This window comes from Gouania willdenowi, chromosome 12, assembly GCF_900634775.1.
Source record: "Gouania willdenowi chromosome 12, fGouWil2.1, whole genome shotgun sequence".
Lineage (NCBI taxonomy): Eukaryota > Metazoa > Chordata > Actinopteri > Blenniiformes > Gobiesocidae > Gouania > Gouania willdenowi.
Window position 1 is genome coordinate 33,338,019 of NC_041055.1, and position 13,965 is coordinate 33,351,983.

The following is a 13,965-nucleotide window of genomic DNA, read 5'->3' on the forward strand; positions in this document are numbered from 1 at the left end:
TAGACTTCATTCAATCCATCAGATAAATTAGTAAAAAATGAAAAAATCTGTCAAATATTGTTGAAATCACGTCATATATAGAATTAAAAAACAGGCTTTTCTATAGATGGAAACAAACGTCTTTGATCCTTTAAATGTAAAAACACAAACTGTGAAGCTTCTAAATGTGAAATAGTTCATTTTGAGCTAATATTGTGTTATATTGTGTTCAAAGAAAATAAACCTCAGACATTAGTAAAGTTATTAAATAGATAAAGATTTATTTTTCTGTGTATAAATAAAGGTATGTTTTCTAATCATTTAGTAGCACATGGTACGCCGTCATTAGCTGAACTAATCAATGCTGGTCCAGAGGCGTGGTCACATGACCAGACTGTTTAAACCCAATGATGTCATCACTTTACAGCACAACATATTATTATCATTATAGATAAACAGTGACGTCATCATTCTGCCTCATTTGTTCTTTCATATTCATTAAAGCTCTGATTGGTCATTATTTTAAATAATAACATGGATGTTGATCATGTGACCCTCAGATCAGATACAATCACATGTTTATGATTTAACGTCTCATAACGTATTCATTGTTTGTGAATTCATGTTTCTATTCTAAACGTAGTTTTTAACGTTAAATATTCTCTTTGATCTGAGAACAAAGGAGATTTATTATCATCAGCTGCTCATTAATTTAGTATTTACACTGATCACTGAGGTGTAATTATATATATATATATATATATACATAAAAGCCATTTATGACACTTTAAATAACGTGTTGTCGTTATAAAAATATAAAACACACAAAGGTTGAGGTTTCACATGTTATTGATTTATAATCTGAGTTTAGAAAAACACTAATATTCATTATTCTGATAAATAATCTGATATCTACATGTCGGCTAAAAGGAAAGATCATTATTTTCATTATATAATATAATATATTAATAATAAACTTTGCTTTACATGTTTATCTTTATTATATTTTTAATCAATACCTTAAAACATAAACTTGAAAGAACCACATGATTAATTCTTTTCTCTTGTCGTTGCCATAATTAGTTTTACTGTTTATTAAATATTTGTTATATTTAATATAATCTAAGGATGAGCTCAGCATAAAATTGTCAAAAGAATATCAATAAACAAATGATATGACAATGAAAATGTGACAGAAACGAGTCAATAATGAAATGTTTGATGGTGTGAGATTGTTACACATGTTCTAAAAGAACTCTACACACTAATACACAACAACACACACACAATCAAAATAACGTCATTTCTTCTCAAAATGGTTTTTGTTTTTAAATGAATAAACATTTATAAGAACCAGATAAACATCATCATAGCGTTACATTTACTATAGACATTAGTACAAACAGAAATGTGTTTCATGCATACAGTAGTACAGAAATTAACTTTACAATTTAAATAACACTTTGTTTCTTATGAAAACAAAATATTTTCTACATGAAAATTGTGTCAAAAGCAGATAATTGTGTTTGTAGTGTTTTATCATAATAATGTGTGTAAACTATAATAACGTTACCTTATAAAGAGTCACATGGATGAACAGAAACTTTATATTTATTAACAGTTTGTTCCATTTCAGATCAATCATCTAATGTTGTTAATAAAAGAGTTAAAGTGATGCATTCACCACCAGCTAAGCCACGCCCACAAACAGACTCATTACTCCTCAGGGGGCGGGGCTTTATGAATGAATGACCTGTTGTTGGTGCTGACAGAGAAGATGGATGAAGGTGTGTGTGTGTGTGTGTGTGTGTGTGTGTGTGTGCAGACTAACTGATTATTTACACGTTACCAGCACTAGGGCCCTGAGGGTCACATGATCAACATTCACGTCAGCATTATAGAATAACAGCCAATCAGAGATAAACACAGGAAACAACAAAGAGTTTGTATTATTCCTTATTTTGTGTTTTTGAACTGATTGTGTGCGTTTGCTTTGGAGGTCACACAAAATGAGTCAGAGGGCCGTATGTGGCCCCCGAGCCACCAGTTGCATGCGTGTGTTGTTTATACGTATATAATTAGGACTGTACATATTCACTTAATTAATCATGTTCAACAATTCTGACTCCACGATGCATCACAATCTGTTTTATTTTGCTATATTTTTACAGTATTCACTATTATTTCAAAAAAGCATAAAAAGTCTTCACAATAGTAATAATAAATAACTACATGCTGTAGGTCTATAGACTTCCTGTATCTGTGTGAAACTAGTTTAATGTTAACAGACATTTAATGGCTGAACATTAACATTGATAATAAACACTAAATAAAAGTATTAACAGGATTATTTTCTCACAATAGTACAAAGTGTAGATCTGGTGAAATATATTGTATGAACAACATAATTATACGTTTCTGTACAATAACACATTTTAAATCAGTGAAAGCTTGTGTTTTTGTGCTGAAGGCTTTTAAATGTAGTTAAATATTTATAGAAACTGGTTTAAAATATAGATTTTAATGTGCGGTGTCCAGCTGTGGTTCAGGGGCCGTTCTCTGTCCCTGTGGGAATAATGAGGGTCTCATTCATATGAATTACATTCAGGTGTTGGAACATGTGACACATTAGAGAACAGAAGATCCTAGACATTAGTCTGATCTAAGTATTTAGGAAATGTGTCATCATCACATCCTGTAGTGTGTGTGTGTGTGTGTGTGTGTGTGTGTGTGTGTGTGTGTAGCACACTCTGAGCATGTTTGAAGCACACACACACACACACACAATATGTATTAAACGTCCACCACATTAAAGTAGTGACTAAAGTCTTTGTAAAACAAAGACGATATAAAATTAATGTGATGTTACATATTTAAACGTCCTTCTGCTGACTCAGCACTGTTCCTTCGTTATAAACTTCATTAATATTAATTATTGTTCCAGATGCATGGACCACGTACACTGTGCACAGATTATTTACTTTAAATAACTCCATCTTCTCACTTTGGTTGGTTTTTTGCTACAGCTGTAAAAGTTCAATCTGATTTTATTTTGAAAGTTTTGTGTAATGATTATCTTTTTTTTTCTACACGTACTTCGATATAAACTTTATTCTTTGTACTTTAACAGAAGAGGAAAAACTTTGTTAAATGACTTTGTCAAAGTTTTCTTCCTTATTTTTAAACGTTAAAGTTACATTAGAGTTCCTGTTAAATCCATATTTAATGCATTTATTATTGTTAAATGTAGAAAACATTTCAGTGTGAAAAGCTCTTTTATTTCCTGTTTGTGTTTCTAATGTTCTCTAATGTTCTCTAATGTTCTCTAATGTTCTCTAATGTTCTGTAATGTTCTCTAATGTTCTGTAATGTTCTCTAATGTTCTGTAATGTTCTCTAATGTTCTGTAATGTTCTCTAATGTTCTCTAATGTTCTGTAATGTTCTCTAATGTTCTGTAATGTTCTCTAATGTTCTCTAATGTTCTCTAATGTTCTCTAATGTTCTCTAATGTTCTGTAATGTTCTCTAATGTTCTGTAATGTTCTCTAATGTTCTCTAATGTTCTGTAATGTTCTGTAATGTTCTCTAATGTTCTGTAATGTTCTCTAATGTTCTGTAATGTTCTGTAATGTTCTCTAATGTTCTCTAATGTTCTCTAATGTTCTGTAATGTTCTCTAATGTTCTCTAATGTTCTGTAATGTTCTCTAATGTTCTGTAATGTTCTCTAATGTTCTGTAATGTTCTCTAATGTTCTGTAATGTTCTCTAATGTTCTGTAATGTTCTCTAATGTTCTCTAATGTTCTGTAATGTTCTCTAATGTTCTCTAATGTTCTCTAATGTTCTGTAATGTTCTCTAATGTTCTGTAATGTTCTCTAATGTTCTGTAATGTTCTCTAATGTTCTGTAATGTTCTCTAATGTTCTCTAATGTTCTCTAATGTTCTCTAATGTTCTCTAATGTTCTCTAATGTTCTCTAATGTTCTGTAATGTTCTCTAATGTTCTCTAATGTTCTGTAATGTTCTCTAATGTTCTCTAATGTTCTCTAATGTTCTGTAATGTTCTCTAATGTTCTGTAATGTTCTCTAATGTTCTGTAATGTTCTGTAATGTTCTCTAATGTTCTCTAATGTTCTGTAATGTTCTCTAATGTTCTGTAATGTTCTCTAATGTTCTCTAATGTTCTGTAATGTTCTCTAATGTTCTGTAATGTTCTCTAATGTTCTGTAATGTTCTCTAATGTTCTGTAATGTTCTCTAATGTTCTCTAATGTTCTCTAATGTTCTGTAATGTTCTCTAATGTTCTCTAATGTTCTCTAATGTTCTCTAATGTTCTGTAATGTTCTGTAATGTTCTGTAATGTTCTCTAGAAATACAGTCACTTTACTGTAATAGTCTTAAATTGATTATATATATAATACCTGTTCTACTGTAACATGATGTTAAACAGAATATAATTATAAATTATTGTTAGAATAAACTCAACCTGTACATCTTTGTTCACATTCATTTGTTTCAACAAAAAATAAATTTCCTCATACATTTGAACTTTTACCGTGAGATTATAAAAGTATATAATGTAGTTTTGATCATGTTTTATTCTCTGAGTAAAATATAATCACACTTTATTATTTTGGAGGAAAGTGAACAACGATATTTTCTGCTGCATTTATCAAAGCGCTACAAACTGCTGAGTCATGTAATGAAGGCTAAAGTGTAGCCTGTCTAACGCTAAAGCATTTTATTAAAGATTTATGAGCAAATGTAATCTGTGTAATTGTTCTTAAAAGTAGATTGTTTTGATCTAAATGAACTGAATGTTTCTGTGGTTGAAGCACATACTATAGTATATACTGTCTACTATATACTATAGTATATACTGTCTACTATATACTATAGTATATACTGTCTACTATATACTATAGTATATACTGTCTACTATATACTATAGTATATACTGTCTACTATATACTATAGTATATACTGTCTACTATATACTATAGTAAATACTGTCTACTGTATACTATAGTATATACTGTCTACTATATACTATAGTATATACTGTCTACTATATACTATAGTATATACTGTCTACTATATACTATAGTATATACTGTCTACTATATACTATAGTATATACTGTCTACTATATACTATAGTAAATACTGTCTACTATATACTATAGTATATACTGTCTACTATATACTATAGTATATACTGTCTACTATATACCATAGTATATACTGTCTACTATAGTAAATACTGTCTACTATATACTATAGTATATACTGTCTACTATATACTATAGTATATACTGTCTACTATATACTATAGTATATACTGTCTACTATATACTATAGTATATACTGTCTACTATATACCATAGTATATACTGTCTACTATAGTAAATACTGTCTACTATATACTATAGTAAATACTGTCTACTATATACTATAGTAAATACTGTCTACTATATACTATAGTAAATACTGTCTACTATATACTATATGTATACCATGCAGTGAAACATAGATACATGCTATTAGAATTAAAACTCTAATCAATAATAATAGATGGTGACAACAGTATAGTTTATAGAACCTGTAGTTGATATAAGATGAGAAGTAGGGCTTTCACCACACACACACACACACACACACGCACACACACACACACACACACACGCACGCACGCACGCACGCACGCACGCACACACACACACACACACACACACACACACACACACACACACACACCCACCCACCCACCCACGCACGCACGCACGCACACACACACACACAGGATGATGTCATTTATCTCTGAGTGGAAGAACCACTGAAACAATTTAGTGGAATGGATGAGTGAGTTAATTAATGGATGGTTGGATGGATGGATGGATGGTTGGATGGATGAGGAGTTGAGGCTGAGACTCAATGATATGAAACAGAAACAGATGCTGTTGGATTCTGAGTCTGAGCTCTCTGTGGATCCAACTGTCAACACTGGTAATTACTATCTAGTGGTGTGTGTGTGTGTGTGTGTGTGTGTGTGTGTGTGTGTGTGTGTGTGTGTGTGTGTGTGTGTGTGTGTGTGTGTGTGTGTGTGGGTGGGTGTGTGTGTGTGTGTGTGTGTGTGTGTGTGTGTGTGTGTGTGTGTGTGTGTGCAAAGATAAGGCAGTGAAAGACACAGAAGGACATCAGATATCACAATTAGATCAGACTGAGAGAACACACACACACACACACACACATACTTAATCAATTACAAGATTACAGCAAATAAGTATTGACAACAGATTTCAAAGGTGCTGGTTAGCCTGGAAGCTAACGTTAGCCTGGAAGCTAACGTTAGCCTGGAAGCTAACGTTAGCCTGAATGAAGGAGTATGTACTATACGTACCCTACCAGTCAACCCTGATTTTTCCAGTTATTTCTTATAATTCAAGTCCAATGAAAAGCTTGAAATGGTCCAAAGGTTAGAACTGAACAACCATAGGTTAAATAGAAAGGTTTGGTTCCCAAGAACTGAAAAATAATGTACATTTCAGAATGATCATAAATTGGCCTTTTTCATGGAACATAAATTGTGTTAATAATTTAAATCTGAAGGTTGGATCAGTCTTGATAGCTGGTGCTACTCATTCCTACAGGTGTTCTAACTGTTCTACCCTCATGAGCACCAACTGAACAGTATTGGTCATGGATGACATCATTTCTTTTTACACTATAATTACTTATTTATTCTATGTTTTCATTTCAGAGTGCAATGACACAATAAACTCAATAGTTTTCAGTAAAAAAGTGGAATGAGTGTAGTGTTGTAAAACTTTAGACCAGTAGTGTAAATATACACTATTTATAAATATATAGTATTTTTATTCAACCATTTCACTGTGGAGAAGTTGAGAACGTCATAAATACACAACACGGTACCGTTATATTTCATTCCAGATGTTCTTTTTTAATAAGTTAAGCTTTTATTTTTTCAGAAAACCTTTTTTCAGGAAAATATCCTGTCAACTGCCAGTCTTCTTCAGAGGCAAAAACATGTCAGGAGATTAAAGAAAATGTCCTAAACAAAGGTTGTCTGAATAAATGAAACTTTAAAATATTATTGAAATTTACCTTGAGAAATGTAAATATTTATCAAAGTTATATTAACAGACATTATCGATCCTTTTAATTACATACCTTTACTTTATGTTCACATCACAACTATCCACATTTACTTCTATGCTTTTTAAAAGTACATCAATAAGAATAATCATGTATGAAAAATTGTTTAAATGTTTATTGTAAGAAAAATGTTTTAAACTCGTTTTAACTCAAGGGCAAAAAAACAAAGCAGTTTAATCTTAAAAGATGGAAAAACTAAAATGTTATGCCTTAGATTAAACTTCTACGTATTTGTGTGATGTAAACAGTAATACATCAGATACTTAAAAATATATGTTTTTAAACAATGTTGTGGGATTGTTTGTAATAAATCATGATTTCATTTGGTTTTAAAGGTATATTTTTTGCTCTCAGCTCTAGTGTCTAAATGTCTATAATCATATTTTCAGCAGTAAATCCTGTTTGTTCTGCTCAGTGTGTAATTTACTGTATAAGGTTATTCTGTATTCCTCTCTTTAATGTCACATTGGTTTCAAATGTCGAGTGGTTACATATGATTATTAATACAGTGAGTCAGTAATAAACAGGTTTTAACAATAAGTTCATATGTATACTGTATATTGCTCTTCTGTAAAAATCTTATATTTTTCATGTTTCTCCACTAATATAAAACTCCTACAATACAAAACTTTATATGTATAGAACATAAATATGTTTAATGTATTAGGTTGACCATTATTCTGACCTTTGATAGAGGTTGCAGGTTAAATTCCCACAGGTTCTGTTTAACAGTGTTTCAGGTCAGTGGTTTTTAATCATTGTGACGGTGTGGGTTCAACCTCTGCTTATTATTATTATGATTATTATTATTTATTATTCATAATATTATTATTAATTATTATTATTTATTATTCAGTGCTAGATAGGAACTCCAGACAGGAACTCCAGACAGGAACTACAGACAGGAACTACAGACAGGAACTACAGAGCAAAGCAGAAATATCTCACAATAAATCCTCAGTAAATAAAACAGTTTCTAAATCATCTGCTGTGACTAAGGTTGGTCCATAAAAAGCACAAATACCATTTATAATAAATGTATCATTTTATTTATGAAAACACGTAGAACTAAATAGATCTCACAGCACAGAGTTAAACTTTACATGGTTTAAAAACATAGCAACACTTTAAATATGTAAACTACAAAATATGTTATTTAATGTGATTATTTACATTATTTTTATAGATTCATCTTCATTTCACAGGTAAAGACAGCTGTGTGGTGCCTTTCATTTTACAATGTTTTTTATCCATAAACTAAAACTAGAGAGAGAACAAAGCTGAAGGAATGTTCTACAATGTTCCACAGTCTGAACAAACCTTTCCTCATTATGTGATGTCAGGAATATTTTATTACAAAGTAAAAGTCTGCAGCGATTTATACATTGAGCTTTACTCAGCATCAAAACAACAACAACAACAAAAACAAAAGCAACAACAACAACAACAAAAACAACAACAACAACAACAACAACTACTACAACAACAACTACAACTACAACAACAACAACTACAACAACAACAACAACAACAACTACAACTAGTTCCTGAAGATAAACAACTCTGATTCTGAATGTTTGTGATCAGCCTTTTAGAGTATAGTGTGTGTGTGTGTGTGTGTGTGTGTGTGTGTGTGTGCGTGTGTGTGTGTGTGTGTGTGTGTGTGTGTGTGTGTGTGTGTGTGTGTGTGTGTGTGTTAAAACCTATTGAACTTTATTTAAATAGCACAAAATACAACAAAGTCAAAGTGTTTAATAATATAAAGTTCACAATAAGAAAAAGATCCACATGAAGCTTTTAGCGACAGTGAGAAAAAAACTCTTATTTTGTTTTTATAACAGGAATAAATCTTTGTTAGAACCAGGTTCTGAGGTGGAGAACATCTGGTTCTACTGGTTGTTGTTAGTGAACAGAAGGATAGACCATCAGAGCAGAGTGATCTACTGGATGATAGATATACAGCAGCTAGATCATGTAGAGCGCTGTATGCTAACAGGGGGATTTTAAACTCTATTCTAGATTTTACAGGAAGCCAATGAAGTGAAACCAACACTATAGAAATATGTTCTCTGCTGTTCTAACTGCAGCATTCTGAATAACTCACTCACTGCCATTGACTTAATTTTACAGTTGAAGCGGCTCTGCTTCTAACGGTGCGAGAGTCGCTGATGTCTGTGGGTGATCCTCCGTCATCAGCTAACAGTGACGTGGTGCAGCTTTGAGGAGGTTTCTACGTTTGCTACAGGCGGAGGTGTTTTCCCAGCGGTTGTTTTTTAGCTCGTTAGAAAGGCCATGAATCTCTTCCTATAGTTTGGTAATTTCTTTGTTTAGTATTAAAATGTCTTTCTCTGATGACAGGTGAGGAGCAGCGTCTCCACCGTCTGTAGATGTGGCCATCTACAACAATGACTATAGAACTATAAGTATAGTTCCTTACACGAACGACTGATTGCTGATCATTGCCTTAAAGTTGCTTGTGTTTTCTCTAGTTTTTCTCTCTTGCATCATTTGTTTTAGTCTAAAATGTTCCAGTGAGAACATTTAACTCAGGTTCCCTAAAATAAAACACCCTGAACTCAACATGTTCTCAGGGTCTAAAACACTTACATCCAACATCATCCAATCCTTCACATCAAGTGGTACAATAATTATTTATGGACATGATGATGACATATGATTGTTTGAACTCATTATCTGAATAAATGATTGATTGTAAACCATGTGATCTCTCCTTATATTGATCTTAATATAAATATTTAAATCAAAGGTGCTGATTACATTAAAGTAATAGTGCTACCATCACTAGAAAACAATCGATCAATAACGATTGAGAATGAGTTGTTATTGTTCACGGCCTAAAGCTCCTCCCCCCGATCCTCCCCCGCCGCCATGTTGGCAGAAGTCCCGGCAAAACAGATTGTTTACATGTGTTTTTAACGCGGTAGTAGCAGAGGTATTGTTTTTGTATTATTATTGTAGTTTGTGATGTAGTGTCTGTGGAGGGATTGGATATATATAAGTGTCTGCTTCATCCATCATCTTTTTAAAGCATGCACCTGTTTGTATGCCTGTTAGTGGTTTTGTGTTGTGTGCAGGTTTGAAATAAATTCTTTACTTACATCTTGTATTCACCGTTGCCCATTGTGCCCAGATCTTTGTCCACTTTACAGCTCCAAACAAAAGCACATTACAACTAAAGAGCTAAACATACTCAGCTTTAGCCTACATTGAAACATGTTGGAAACGTCTATGTACATTGAACATCTCATTGCAATGTGGTGTTTACGAAACATTCAGTTAATTACGTTTTGGTGAAGAAGTGTCTGCTAAATGCACTGTAATTACAACACACTAAAACACATGAAGAAACTTACTTTTGCCAGTAAACACTGTTTTCACCAGCTGGAGGCTTGTAGATGACCAAGTCCTGGACTCAGCCGTAGCAGAAAGTCTCGTAACTTTCCAGAGACTTGTGGCTTTTGAACTCCTGCATTGTGTAGTAACTTACACCATAAACTAGGTCATTTACGATGTCCATGTCTGTGCACGGAGGTAAAAGGTCCAGGTCTCTGTGCCATTCCGCTGCAGGTAGCTCGTACGGGTCGATGTTGTGAATGTCCACTAGCTTCTCCAAATACCTCTTTTTTGTGCTTGGTATCAGTTTGTCCCTGTAAGCTCCCTTTTCTTTCACCTTCTCTTTTTGCATTGCTTTTCTTCTTTTTCCTTGTCGTATTCCTCTACGTAAATGCTCAAAGAGTAAAGCTCTGGCGAATGCGTGAAATTCTGGGGGCGTCTTCCACCATCATGGCTGACGGGCTCAGACCCCCCCCCAAAAACAACCCAACTCACCACATGACTCCTCACTCTCAATAGAGTCTCTCAGTCATTACTGTGTTATAGTGATAAAATAAAACAAGAAAACCCACAATGTTCAGTAGAAGGGATGATAATACTGGTGGTTCATGGTATATGAAATGAGTAACATTATGATTAGAGGTTAACTCACTGTATCAGCTGACATTATGTCACCTCACAGAGGGGTGTGGCTTTAGGTTTCAGTTCATGGAATATTGTCTCAGTCCAGCTTTAGAAGCTCTGATGTTCCATCGTTTCATCCTGACTGATGATCAGATAAGATCACTTTGTTAAAGATCATCAACCATTACTAATCTGATCTTCTCTGTTGGAATCAGAATAAAGGAAAAAACTAACTGTGTTTAGACTTTTATCTATTAATCTATGGAAAGAAGATCATCTGACCAGTTTTAGTGTAATTTAGAGGAATTTTATGGGACATCCATCACTCATCCATCACTCATCCATCACTCATCCATCACTCTGTCACCAGTTGCTTCCATCAGATCCAATCAGAGCCCTGGAGCATGTGATCAGTTATTGATCTCCATGCATAAATAACCATTTGTCCCTTTGACTAAACTTTAATAAACATTTAGAATCACATCTAAATGCTAAATGTTTTACACAGAATGAGCCTTAAAATAATCTCTATCATTGGTTGTGTATATGTATATATCTGATATATTCATATATGATCTGATAATAAAAACAAAGACATCATCTTTAACAATATACATTTAAATATATTTTATCCAAAGCTTTCATATTAAATGTCATTTTTCCATATATTAAATTATATTATAAAACACTCAGAGTCAAACCTTCACCAAACACTAAATCTGCTCTTTTCCAGATATGATCAGTTATCTGGATCAATGATTCTGATCAATGATCAATCACACTTTAAAGGCTCAGAGGAAATGTATGTCCTTATTAATCAAAATGATCAGTAAATTCACAATAAAAAGCTCCATTAGGATCTGATCTGTGTAGGGTGATTAAAGAACCAATAACTGAGTCACATTTAATAAAGAACTAAGATATGAATTATTGAAATGTTGCTAATCATGAGATATGGATTTTTTAATCTGTTCGTTGACTAAAAAATAGCAATACAGGTTTTTTTAAATCATTCTAAACAGAAAGGATTTGACTTCAAACTATAAATTATTATAAAATATGATGAGATTTTAAATAATTAGGTGTTTGACTTTTGATCGTCTGATCAGGATCAAAAGGATGTTTTTATTACAGTGAAAAGAGTCAAATTTGAATAATAAACCTTGTGTAAAGGTTGTTTGATGCATGAAACGTTTCTTTGAAGTGAAAATACAAATGAAGCCTCAGCAGAAAAAAGGTCAAAGAATGAAAGATTTCACCTCAGAAGGAAAACGTGACCTTTTCATCAGGAAACGTCCAAAAAACCCTGAGCAATAAGAAATAAGACGAGTCACTGCTGACACCACATTATTGATTAGTCTCAGCATTACTACACCTAAAATATATGTACTTAACAACAAATACTAAAACTATATTTAAAATAGACAAAACTAAACATAACAGACAAACAAAGGATTGAACACGTTCTCTCTACTTTTTATATTGTTTTAAATGTTGTGTGAAGCTGTTAGCTTAAAGCTAACCTGTGTATTAATCCTTCTGTCCAATCAGCTGGTAATTTAACACACATTTAGACACATTAGTATGACCAATATTTAAGAAAAATAAGCCTTTTTTGCACAAAAACAAAGTTGCAGTTTGTGTAAAATGGAAGTAAAAGTGTTTCTTTTATATTTATGCTGAGTGTAAATGTGTTTTTGAAGGTTTAAAATCATATTTTCATGTGAACTTTGTAAAACAACAAAGTCTCAGTTTGAACACAGAAAAATGTGTTGAATGAAAAGTGAAACATTTTAGAAAAGAATAGATGTGATGATAAAAACTATCAGTTCTCATTGATCCTCTGTTTGTTTCTACATTTTACACTGGATTTATTTAGATATTATTTCATTCTAATGTTTTCTCACTTTCTACTTACAATAAGTGACTCCATCTCTGTTGGAAGTGATTATTGTGGAGCCTTCATTAGCTTCTCCTTTAGCAACATTAGCTTCATGCCTTCAGCATGTTCTCCCTCTAGATGCTAAACAGACTGTGTGGGTGCACACCTGGGATTAGGCCCCGCCTCCTTCCAGACTCCACCCACATGCTAAACAGACTCAGGATTGGTCCTTGTCTTCCACCTACTAACCAATCAGGACCAACCATCCTCCAACAACCAACCAATCATCTCCATCAGTTAAAATGACCTCATTCACTAAGAATAGTGTGTTTAGTGTAAAATATGGTTTTTATTTGTTAGAACTATTGATTTAAATCCACGTGTGTTTTTATTTAAACACGTGTATATAATTATTTTCACTTTGTGATTTTCTTCTTTGTAACTTTTTGTTTGAATTGCAGGGTTTTGTCTTTAGTTGTTTTTTATGAAAGAGTTGTGATTGTTTATTTAATTCATGAAGTAAATCATTCTGTTTAATAGTTTCTCTAATTCTTCTGTTTATCAGATTGTGCTGTTTTTCTAAATATCTGTAATATATATTATCTCAGTGTTACATCTCTTTGTATAATCCAGGGGTCCGCAACCTGTGGCTCTGGAGCCTCATGTGGCTCTTTGAGTCTTTTGCAAAGGCCCTCTATAGTTTAAAAAATAAAAAATAAAATAATGAATTGTTATTTCTTACAGAAGGTAATGGTGATTCATGGCATTAACTTCAAATAAAATTATGATAAAACCATTTGTTAACCTAAAAATAAAGGAGGTTATGCACATATCTATGCTATGTGTGTGTATTCCCATCTGTCTCTGCGTGTACGTCTTATTCCATGTGCGTGAGGTGGTGGGAGAGCAGGGATGTTTACCCCTGAGTGGTGTCTGTCAGGCTGTGGTTGTA